Genomic DNA, 9,027 nt, shown 5'->3' with positions numbered 1-9,027 from the left:
TGCAAGTAAGACTAATATAAATAGAAATAGGAAGCCCTGTAGAGCAGGGCTTCCTGCCCCCAGCACCACGGATGCTGTGTGCTGATAATTCTTTGTTGTGGGGCAGTTCTGGACATTGCAGGACGTTTAGTATATTAAGTAGGTTTCTGAGAATGTGGGGCTCTGGTCCTTTTGACACTACAGAAGGGCCCAGCCCGTGGCTGTGGAGGTGAGGACCCGCAGGGCCTCCTCCCTTCAGCCTTGGCCATTTGGACTCTGCTTCTCAGGCTCTGAGGCTGGTGTCCGGGACCCTCCTGTCTTGGGTCCACCTGTCAGCTATGCCTCAGTGGCTGCTACTGCAACATCTGGGGTCCTGGGAAGGGGGGCACCCAGTGCCTTCAGCACATTCAGGGATGAGGCCCTCATAGAAACTGGGGCAGAGGGACAGTCCCGGGAGGAGGAATAAGATACCTGGGAGGAGGAAGGGGAGGAGGAAGAGGAAGCCCAGGCAGTCCAGTCTTGCCCTGCCCTTTCTGAGGGCCCAGCTGGGCTCCAGGTGACTAACATCAGAGGGCTGAGAACACCCCATGCCAGCCCAGGGCCCAGCAGGGCCAGCTCTAGGGGGAGGGTGGGGCCTGAATGCATACTTTCCAAGTTAACGTCTGGTTTCATTGAACCATCTCCTCCCCTCTCGGGTTCTCCTGTCAAGAGCACGGGAAGTGGGGGGGGCTGTGGAGGGTGCACGTGTGTGACTTTAGAGAAGTGGTTCACAACCTGGGGTGTTTTTCTCTCCAGGAAAACATTTGGCAATGCCAGGAGACACTTCTGATTGTCACAGTGGGGATGCTACTGGCATCCAGTGGGTAGAGGCCAGGGATGCCGCTAAATATCGTATGGTGGGACACCTGGGTGGCTCAGCTATTTAGTGCCTGCCTTCGGCCCAGGGCGTGATCCTGGAGACCCAGGATCGAGTCCCACATCGGGCTCCTTGCATGGAGCCTGCTTCTCCCTCTGCCTGTGTCTCTACCTCTCACTCTCTGTGTCTGTCATGAATAAATAAATAAAAATCTTTAAAAAGAGATAAATAGATAAATAAATACATATCCATCCTATGGTGCCAGGACAGCCGTCCAGTAAGGAATTATCAGAACACAATGTCATCGGTGCCCAGGCTGAGGAGCCTGCTTTAGAGCTTTGAGGAACACCTCTAACTTCTACCTGCTTTCCGCAGTGTGCACTTAAGCCTCCCATTCCAGGGAGCGAGGAAGTCTAAAGGGCAGGTAAAGGGTCTAACCTGCCCCTTCCCTCCTTTCCAAATCCCACTACCCTATTTTCTTAAAAGATTTTATTTATTTACTCATGAGAGACACACACAGAGAGAGGCAGAGACACAGAGAGAGAAGCAGGTTCCCTGCAGAGAGCCTGAGGTGGGACTCAATCCCAGGACCCCAGTATCATACCCTGAGCCAAAGGCAGACGCTCAGCCACTGAGCCACCCAGGTACCCTCCCACTACCCTATTTTTATCTGCATTTCCAGCAGAGCCAAAAGAAGAGACCTCTCCCTTTATGAGCCCTGCCCCGCAGCCAGACCCTCCCAAGGCATTTTAGGTACACAAATCTATGCGTCTGTCCCTTCTACCAAGATCTACAATGGGGAAGAGGGTGACTCAAGAGTGAGGCTTTCTAAGTAGAGCCAAAAGACCTCATAAAGGGTTTTTCTGCAGGTCTGGGAAGACACTGCCCTCTCACAAATACCTCAGGCCCACAGGTACATCCTCTAGCCTACCCAGAGCCTGACATTCTACCATTAGCACCTCACTCTTGGGGAGAAGGCCTTGTGCCCTCTTGAAATGCAAATGGCACTGGGTGAGGCAGCAGATGAGGCCTCCCAGGGCACCTGGCCCTGTGGAATGTGCCTGGGCTTTGGAGTGTGAAGGTCTGAGCTCAGGGCCTCACTGGCCTTACAGGTCAGGCAGCCTTGGGCAAAGCTCAGAACCTCCTTGAGCTTTGGTTGCCATGTTGGCAAGATGAGGATAATGAGGCTGTCTCCTTCACCAGCATGCCATGGGGGGGCAGTGAGTGTGGGAACTGTGCAAGCAAAATGCAAATAGTAATTATCATCAGCCTCATCCAGCAGTTACCCCCGTAGGTTTCAAACACGCTCAGCATGGGATCCCTGGGTGGCGCAGCGGTTTGGCGCCTGCCTTTGGCCCAGGGCGCGATCCTGGAGACCCGGGATCGAATCCCACGTTGGGCTCCCGGTGCATGGAGCCTGCTTCTCCCTCTGCCTGTGTCTCTGCCTCTCTCTCTCTCTCTCTGTGACTATCATAAATAAATAAAAATTAAAAAAAAAAAAACACGCTCAGCAGAACCTTGGTGAGAGCCGGTTGGCCGGCAGTGGGCAGAGGGGCTGGGAAGGGAGCAGATGAGGAGGCCAAGCGAGGGCCTTAGCTTCCTCGTTTGTGAGGCTGTGTAGCATTGTGGCATGGAGTTCAAATTCAAGCTCTGCCACTCGCACTAGGTGGCCAATCTTTCAAGAATTTAAAATATTCTGTATCTCAGTTTTCCCACCTCTAAAGTGGGCACAACCACAGTATCTACCTCATAGGGTCACCATGAGGATTTAATGAGATATACTGGATAAAGAGCCTAGACCCCTTGAGCATTCAGTAAACTTTAGCTATCATTGCTACTTGTCACCAAGTTTGCCTAGAAGGGGAAATGCGCACTGACCATCCAGGAAGTGTCTGGGGAAGTGAAGGGGCAGAGGAACACCAGGGGGTAGATGGTGGCCGCCTTCCTGCCCCCTCCCCGGGGAAGACAGCAGGGGCTCCACCGTAGGGAAATAAGAGTTGGGTTGAGGTGGGCTGGCAACCAAGCTTTTTATAAGAGGCCCTCAGCTCCCAGCCACGCAGATGGGCCAGGCTTGGGCCTTCATACGCTTTCCTGCCCATCAGGCTTCTTATGGCCTTGGGCTGCCCTGATGCAACCCTGTGATGTCATCCCACCTGGGACATCCTTGACCAGGGCCTCTCTTGTCGGTGAGATGGAATTTCTGGTGGTCAGGGGCTCCAGGGTCTCCCAGGGACTCTTGGGGAGTACTGGGAGTGCTGGGGTGGGAAGAATTTGCGTGGCAGGGGCATTGTGATGCCTCTTTGACACCACAATTCTGTCTTCCTAAGGAGACACAGAGGCAGGGCTGGGAGCTAAAATCACAAGGCCTGGAAGGATCTTTTAACCTTGACATTTTCCCTGACCCCTGCGATGCCCTCTTTTCGCAATCTCTCAGGACCTGTGACCTGTGGGTAGTAGAGTGAGTAGAGAGAGGAGGAAGTGATCCCAGTTACTCAGGTAACTTCAGAAGTCCTAATGTTCCCCCAGCGCCCCAACATGTCATAAGAAATTACCAGCAGGGAGGAAATGTCCCCAGTCAACTCTCCATTCTCTTTCTGTCTCCCTCTCTCTCTCTGCCTTCCAAATTGCAGAAATGATGGAGGGAGGGAGGAAGGGATGGCTGGATGCATGGACAGACAGAGGAGTGGGAAAGTGGATGGGCAGGAGGGTAAGTTTGGTAGGTAGATAGACGGATGCCCAGACACCCCTGATTTGAGACCTGCTCACCTTTTTAGCCTCATCTCTTGCTATGTTTCCCCTCACTCTATGCAGTAGCTAATTTCTTAAATACACCCTGCTCTTTCCACTCCAAGCCTCTACCTATGCTGTTCTGTTGACAGGAGGCTGGGCAGGGTGCCTGGGGGTGAATGGATAGATAGATGGCCAGTAAATGGCTAACATGCTGGGTAATTGTGCTGTAGAGACAGGATAGCAGGCCCAAGAGTCAGGCCCCTTGAGCTTGAAACTGGCTCTACCATTTTACTAGTTGTATGACCTCCGGCAAGTAGTTGACTTCTCTGTAGATAGTATTTGACAGTCTGTTCATCTGTAAAATGGGTAGACTACAGGTCTCTACCTGCTAGGGATGGGCAGAGGACTCAGGATGGGGCCTGGCACAGAGTAAGCACTTGGTAAGTATTAGCTATTATTATGTGTGAGCAGGTAACTGGATTGATGGGTTGGTGGCTGAATGGGCCATCCCATCCCCATCTTCAAGAACCAGACCCATGCCCAACACCAGACTTGATAGGCACCTTCTAGGAATGGGTCAGAAATCCCACATATGGGAGGGAGGGACCTGGGTTTCAAAGGGGACGAAGGGATAGGACTGGGGGAAGGAGATAGAACAAGTCAGTGACTTCCTGCCCTCTGCCACAATGGCGTGGGCTGGGCAAGGGCTTGTTCCCTTCCTGGCACTGTGTCAGCACTGACTGTTGGTTACGGGGTGGACTTTGGGGCCCTGTGGCAGATTGAAGTTGGGGTGTTGATGACTTGTGCACTGCTCAGATCTCACACCCTGATGGTAATGACCCCTAATTTCTGAGAGGGTGGGAGGGCCCAGGAGGGGAGGCTCGTGGGGGTGGGGGGAGTGGCAATCAGAGCTTCCCTTCCCAGAGCTTCTGATCAGGGATTTCTAAGGCTCTGAGGTGATGCTATCTTGCTTGAGAGGGAGGGAAGTGGGGACACGGTATTGTGGCAGATGTGGCCAGCATTGCCAGCTCTGAGGAAAGTGGCCTGGCTCCAGCCCAGGGCCTGAAGCTGTCAGGAAGAGCCCAGGGAACCGGCAGGGGTTTGGTGAGCAGATCACCACAACTTTGCACTCTCCACACTTTGTCTCAGCCAAAGAGAGAGGTGCTGGGCTGGTTGCCTGGTAATCAGAGACAAGTCCCACCACCTTTCTGGGCCTCAGCTTCTATGTGTGCACCATGAGGATGTTGGGTCTCTCCATCTTGAACATTTGAAGGAAGGTGAGTTGAATTTCATCCTGAGGACTTCATGTAGGGACCCCTCCCCCATGACTGACCATAGGCCTGGACCCTGGCAGGAGCATCTCCAGCCCGGGCTATGCCACCCTCTTCGTGGGGACCTCAAGACAGGACATGGCTGGGGAGACCTCCTTTAGCAAAGCCTGGCCAGTCAAGCCAGATCTGTCTTATTTCATTTGTAAATCATGGGATGGTTTAAGATCGTGGCCTCTGGGAGCACCTGGGTGGCTCAGTAGATTAAGCATCTGACTCTTGGTTTCGGCTCAGGTCATGGTCTCAGGGTTGTGAGAAAGAGCCCTGCCTGCATCAAGCTCCACATTGGGCCCCACACTCAGAGGGGAGTCTGCTTCATTCCCTCTGTCCCTCCTCTCTCCTTCTCTTTCTCAAATCAATTAATCAATCAATCAATCAATCTTAAAAAAAAAAGATCATGACCTCTGGACCCCCTCTGCCTAGGTTCAAATCCCAGCACTGCCACTTCTCAGCTACATGACTTGCCTAAATCACTTAACCGGTCTCTGCCTCAATTCCTAATCTGATAACAGAATCCACCTGGAAGGGTTGTTGTGCACACACCACCCATCTCACCACCATGAGCTTAGAGCAGTGCCTGCTGCAAGGTAGGTGCGAGGAGTTATCTTATTATTTCTAAACCCCAGACCACACGGACTCAGTCTTGCCTCCTGGAAGACCACCTTTCTCTGACTTCTTTGCCACACTCCAAGCATCATCTCATTTTATTCATCATCAAAGTTCCTGGAGGGTAAGGACTGACCTGTACTCCTCAGTGGGCTGAAGTGGAGCACAGGAAACTCACCAGGTACGGGTACCCACACACCTTGCCACACACAGCCACCCCTCCTGCCTCTCTGCTGCCAAAGTGCCCTGCTACCGCCCTGCTCTATGTAGGCCTGGTGATTTGGACAGTCTCTCCACCTCTCCTCACCTGCAGTGCGGTTTGGGCAAATTACTTGGCCTCTCTGATCCTATTTGTTTTTCCTTTGCCTGACTTCAAGTACAGAGGGCTGAGTTATTCATAACACCTTGTGCCTGGTGCATTACCACCCCTGGTCTACGAAGGACTCCTCTCTTGCACTAATTTTCCCCCTTCATCTCCAGTCTCCAACCACATTCCCCACCCACCCCCGCCGGAGGCAACCATTCTAATGTACTTAATGAGCATCTTCTTGTTCATATATTCTTACAAAATATATGTATTATTGTTTTGCATGCAGGCAGTTTTCATTTACCTAAGTGGCATGCTGTGTTTTAGATCTCATTCTGTTTACTTTGATGGCTCCCTACTGATTTCTAAGATCCATCTGTGTTGCTGTTACCAGCATCTGGTTCCTCGCTTCTGATCGCGATGTAGTCGATGCAGTGCATCCACCACATTTTATGTCTCTGCTCCTCCCAGACCCCCCCACCCGGGGGCCTCCAACTCCCCATCCCCACAGACAACACTGCAATGATATCACCTCCTTGGCCCTCTATGATTTCTCTGGGGGCATATTCCTAAGAGCAGAATTGATTTGTCACAGACTAGGAGTAAACATCACTTAAAGTCTTTTCTTCACCCATATGAGGAGTATATTGTCCCGTCCCTTGTGGCGCTGATGATGGTAGTGGGTTATACATGCAATCCACTCGGCCCCACTCCTGACACAGAAGAGATGCTCAGTGGCTGTTCCTTCCAGATCTCAGGGAGAGGTGGAGGTAAGCCAGACCCAGGTTGGCTCACAGAGAAAGGCACCCAGGGCTCAAAGTCCCAGCTCAAGGGTTGTTCTGCAGAGTCCGTGAGAAGTATGTGGGGCTGTGCTGATTCCTGGAGGGTATGGACTAATCCAGAACGTTTGAAGCTTCCACAGCCTGCACACAGGTCCTGGTGTCCCAGGCAATGCTTACTACAACCCAGCTGTCACTCTTTCCTGGGAGCCAGAGTCACCTCCTCACACAGAAGGTGCCAGACAGCCTTATTTGTTGTTCTGCTCCTGCTCTGCCAGCCAATGAGCATTTTACTCAGACATGAAACCACGCCCGAGTGAGTACTGGATCCCACCCTCCCATTGTACAGATGGAGAAACTGAGGCTCAGGATAGCTCCATGGTCTCACAGGAGGTTAGTGGTGGAAGTGGCCCTAGAATACGCATCTCCAGGTTCTCCCTTCTAGTACTCTTTAAAAGAAAATGCAAAAAATAAAAATAAAAATAAAATGCATCCCATGTTAAATTGTGTTCTTATCTATGGACTTTTCAGTTAAAACAAATGACCTACCTACATTACTAAAAGTGAAAAAAACAAAACAAAACAAAACAAAAAACAGGGCAGCCCAGGTGGCTCAGCGGTTTAGTGCCGCCTTCCGCCCAGGGCGTGATCCTGGAGACCCGGGATCAAGTCCCACGTCGGGCTCCCTGCATGGAGCCTACTTCTCCCTCTGCCTGTGTCTCTGCCTCTCTCTCTCTCTCTCTCTCTGTCTCTCATGAATAAATAAATAAAATCTTAAAAAACAACAACAAAACAAAAAACCCCACATGTAGTCCTGGCATTCCAGCTGAATCTTCTCCATGGTTCTGTTCCTTTCCAATCCCTGGCCATTTACAAATACAGTTTATATATCTGTAGTCACAATCTACATGGAGTTTTGTTTTTTGCTTTTTGTACTTAGCAACCTTTTATTTATTTTTTTAAGTGCGCATGTGCACACACACGTGATTTCAGGACGTGTTTTACGATGGGATGTTTTTGCCTGGGCTTCAAGGCGATCTTGCAGACGCCCGCCCCACCCCGTGTCCTGGGCCCCAGTGGAACTTTCCTTCTTGAGGTTCTTTTGTTGAATTGTCACTGCCCTCTTCCAGCCTGTCAGGGCTACTGTTCTCTTTACTGTTCCCCGGGTAGCCCCTCTGCAGCCAAAGTCGGGTTGGGAGCAGGGGCAGGAGCATGCAGCCTCTAAGTACCTACCATGAGTCAGCCTCTCAGATACCTTGACCCACTATCTTGTTGAATCTCATAATAACCTCACCTAATAGCCCCTGTTTTTCAGATGAACAAACTGACACACTCAGGTGGTAGCTCGGCCACGGCCACACCCTTGCTAAACAGCAGAGTCAGGATTCAAACCTATTTCCCAGCAAGGATCCTTCCCACTCTGCCATGGTCCTCTGGGCAGAGCCCATGGTTAGTTACCAAGGGAAATGAGTCTCTCCCCAGCACCCCGCAACATACCACTCCCCCACCCAGGGCTGTGCTTGATCTCCACACTCTTGGGCACCAGGTAATGACTTTCTCTGAGCCCGCTCCGCTCTCAGGATGTGGGAGTCTCCCTCTGCCTCCCGCGGGCTGGACTTCATCTTAGCCTGACCTCATCTCCTGGCACCCACCTGGCCAGAGGAATGCAGAAGTCAGGGGACTGGAGCCCACCCCCCAACCGGAGGCCAAAGGAAAGTTTCAGGGGCTGGTCTGGCAAAAGGTGTCTCCAGCCTGGAACAAGAGGCTGGACCAGATGATCCATAGCTCAGTAGCAAGTGGGAATTGGGAGTGCTGACCTTTGTCCCTGCAGGGTCACCCAGGTGGGGGTGAAGGGGAACCTCAGGACCTCTCAGGCCTGCACTTCCCCTACTGGGAGTGCACTCTCTCAGCCAGGAGTGCTTGGCTTCATTGGATGTAGGGAAAGCCATAAATCTGACAAAGTCCTAGCCGAGTCTCTGGGAAGACTATAGTGTCTGGGCCCCAATTTCACCCCACAGTCCAGAAGCGGCCAGTAAAGTCGGCTCTTGTTACTAAGTAATTGCTGAACCAAGATTTAATTACAGGATTGGGCTTTGGCTGTTTCTAGGAGAGCCTGTTATTGGGCTGTTTCTTTTACCAGGGGAGCAGGTTGAGGTGTTGCTGGGAGCTGGACTGGTGGAGAGGGAGTGCCCCCTGTTAAACCCAGGCTTTCCAGAGACTGCACCCCACCCAGCCCCTGCCAATGGGTGACTGAAATCCGGGTGAAGTGGGGGGATGGGCAGAAAGAACCTTGACATCCAGACTCTGCAGCCCGATGGCCTTCTGCTGTTCAGGATCACCCGGATTCTCTCTCCTCCCCCAATCCCAGCCAAAACACCCCCAGAAAGCAAGGGAGTCAACAGGGCAGAGAAATGAACAAACGCTTCAGAGGTGGGGGGTGGC

The sequence above is a fragment of the Nyctereutes procyonoides genome, unplaced genomic scaffold, assembly GCF_905146905.1.
Source record: "Nyctereutes procyonoides isolate TBG_1078 unplaced genomic scaffold, NYPRO_anot_genome, whole genome shotgun sequence".
In the NCBI taxonomy this organism is placed as follows: Eukaryota; Metazoa; Chordata; class Mammalia; order Carnivora; family Canidae; genus Nyctereutes; species Nyctereutes procyonoides.
This window is presented reverse-complemented; position numbering follows the sequence as displayed.